General features: G+C 29.4%; 1 protein-coding gene across 5 annotated transcripts in view; it reads right to left on the bottom strand.

Moving 5' to 3' along the window:
• Positions 1 to 2,603, bottom strand: part of LOC106471320 (eukaryotic translation initiation factor 4 gamma 2-like) — a 71,536-nt gene that overhangs the window by 60,313 nt on the left and 8,620 nt on the right. For 4 of the 5 annotated variants that reach the window (XM_022399928.1, XM_022399930.1, XM_022399931.1 and 1 more), the window contains exon 2: positions 213 to 352. The gene's annotated coding sequence lies outside the window, so the exon portion shown is untranslated. Of the gene's footprint in view, positions 1 to 78; positions 147 to 212; positions 353 to 2,603 lie in introns of those variants that run through there. The other variant, XM_013931917.2, reaches the window with a different exon arrangement.

Genomic DNA, 2,603 nt, shown 5'->3' with positions numbered 1-2,603 from the left:
GCTTGTAATCACCTAACCATTTTTTAAATAAGCGCTTTTACCAAAAAACATAATTTTGTCAAAGTTGAACTATCTTACCTTCCTCCCGAGCACTGAGATGCACCCCCTGGCCCTCTATGGCTGTCCGTTGTTACGCTTGTAATCACCTAACCATTTTTTAAATAAGCGCTTTTACCAAAAAACATAATTTTGTCAAAGTTGAACTATCTTACCTTCCTCCCGAGCACTGAGATGCACCCCCTGGCCCTCTATGGCTGTCCGTTGTTACGCTTGTAATCACCTTCAAAAGTAACAAACTGTAAAAACCTGTATTTTGTGTCCAAATGTACTAGCCAATCTTCTTATAACATTCCTAAAAACAAAAAGGTCAAATTTCAAAAATTTACCAAAAGAATAACAATGTAATTCTTTGAAAAAGAACTTAATTACTGTATCATACTACATTACTTACACTGCTGTTTCCTAACACGATACTTCTTTGTACAAGTGCTCATTTTGATAAAAATCATCTAAAAATTAAACCACAAGTTTTTTAAAAGATGTTTTCTTAATCACATTTCAGTCCTGCTATAACCATGCCTAGTGAAGTAGTTTTTAGAATTAAACAAAACTGTAAAATAACCAGAATAACAAAAGTTTAGGTTCAATGCCATTGTAATCCCTATTCTTAAAAAAAAAAAAAAGGGTAAGGGAGGATACAAAAATCACATGTTTATTACTTTGACTTGCACTGTTATTTAAAAATATTTAGAAAGTTGATGTTGGATTACTGAATACTAGCTTGGTTTTGCAAGTGTTTTATTACACTATTCAAGTGTGTTGCTATGACTTCCACTTCTATAACTAAATACAGCTAATATGAGGTTGTTTTGTTTTTTTGTTCATTTGTTTTGTGTGTTTTTGTGTGGGGGGGGAGATTAATAGTTGGTTCATTATGGAATCATCTAGTAAAATTTAAATTTGTTCATAATTTCTTTTTAGAGAAAAACTTTAAACACAATATAGTATTAAACATGTGCATCAAAAATTACATTTTTCAAGAAACTTAAATAATGAAATATTTATTAAAATTTCAAAATAAGGCTTAAGGGTAACTCAGTTTTATACTAGTGTAAGTAAAATTCAATATGCAATATTATTTCTGTTTGATTAGGAATTCTGTTTAAGACAAAAGTTTGTACTATAGTTTTGCAAATGTAGGTGTCTCTCTATACAAACATTTCTGAGCTAAAGTGACATTTATAAAGTGTTGCCCTCGTTCACAAAGTATTTACTGAAAAGAGTGATAATCTTCTGGCTAGTAGCTTTTACAATTTATATTTTAATTAACCCTATCACCCCGGGCATCCTTTACTGAGCATTACACAAGGTTTTAGTGTCTTACATTTTGTTTACCTACTTTTGTTTATTTTATACCAATTAGAATAGCATAAAATCTTAGCTAATAATCCATATTTTAATAATATACAAGTTTAAAGTTCTTAATTCTACAAGACAATATTAAAAAAATCCTGAATTTCCACTAGTGTGACCCACATGACATTTTGTCTTAGCATGTCATCATCCCTATTTTATTCACCACCCTTTGAAAAAGTATGAAATTAAACATAAATTACTCTCAAAATTGTTATTGCTGAGACAAACCATAATTTGTATGGTCTTCAATTCTGCTGGGTTACAAAACTATCAAATATAGAAAATCAGACCCCTCCTGCCACACCCTCTCTTTCACAATTTGTTGATAGTTCTCTCGTTTCATTATATATTCCCTATAACCAATAGAAACTCAAGGTTTTCATCTATCAAATGATGTATTTTATAACATTATGTTCTGAACAGTTAGATGTCAATTTCACTCAGAGTACCAACATTGTTCCCATGGGAAAGTTAACAAGTAGCTTAGATGAATTTGTAATGGCTCTTGTCGCATTGTTAGAAAGCCAGAAATATTTTGTGATGTAGGGAATTTGTCTACCTTTTGCATGTTATTAGTCTATATTCTTTGGTGATTTATTTAGTTAAATAAAAACTATTAAGTGCATTACTATAATTACTATTAAAAAATTAGGCTTAACTCTCCTCGACAATTGAAAGTAAGAAAAAAAGAAGATTGGGTAAGTACTCTATTTCTTGTTTTTAATATTTTTCTTTATGTATAATTATAAAAGTAACTAAAATATAAAAACAGAAATCCTATTAGGTTTTTTAAGATTAGATTAGGTAAAATAAATAATAATAATAATACTATAATAAAAATGTTTCATAAGGTACACACATGAGCAGCTCATTGGTAATGTAATTCATTAGCATAACATGAGCTACACAGCCCCCCAGTGATTTACAACTTATAATGACAAGTATAGTAGTTAGACATAGTTCAAAGTGCAATAAAACAATAAAATTTAATTATAAATAGATGTATACTGTTATGAACTTAGAGCTACTTAGGATAAACAAATGTAGTTTCATGTTACAATTTGGTGTCATTCTAGAAAGAAAAAAAAGGTTAATTTAGGTTTATTTTTATTTGGTTATGAGGTTAGTCAAATTGTCCAATCCCATTTTGAGATAGGGTAGAGAAAATAACAGATAAACTATAAAGT

This window comes from Limulus polyphemus, unplaced genomic scaffold, assembly GCF_000517525.1.
Source record: "Limulus polyphemus unplaced genomic scaffold, Limulus_polyphemus-2.1.2 Scaffold4540, whole genome shotgun sequence".
Classification (NCBI taxonomy): Eukaryota; Metazoa; Arthropoda; class Merostomata; order Xiphosura; family Limulidae; genus Limulus; species Limulus polyphemus.
Note: the sequence above shows the minus strand (reverse complement) of the source record. Positions and strands in the feature narration are given on the sequence as shown.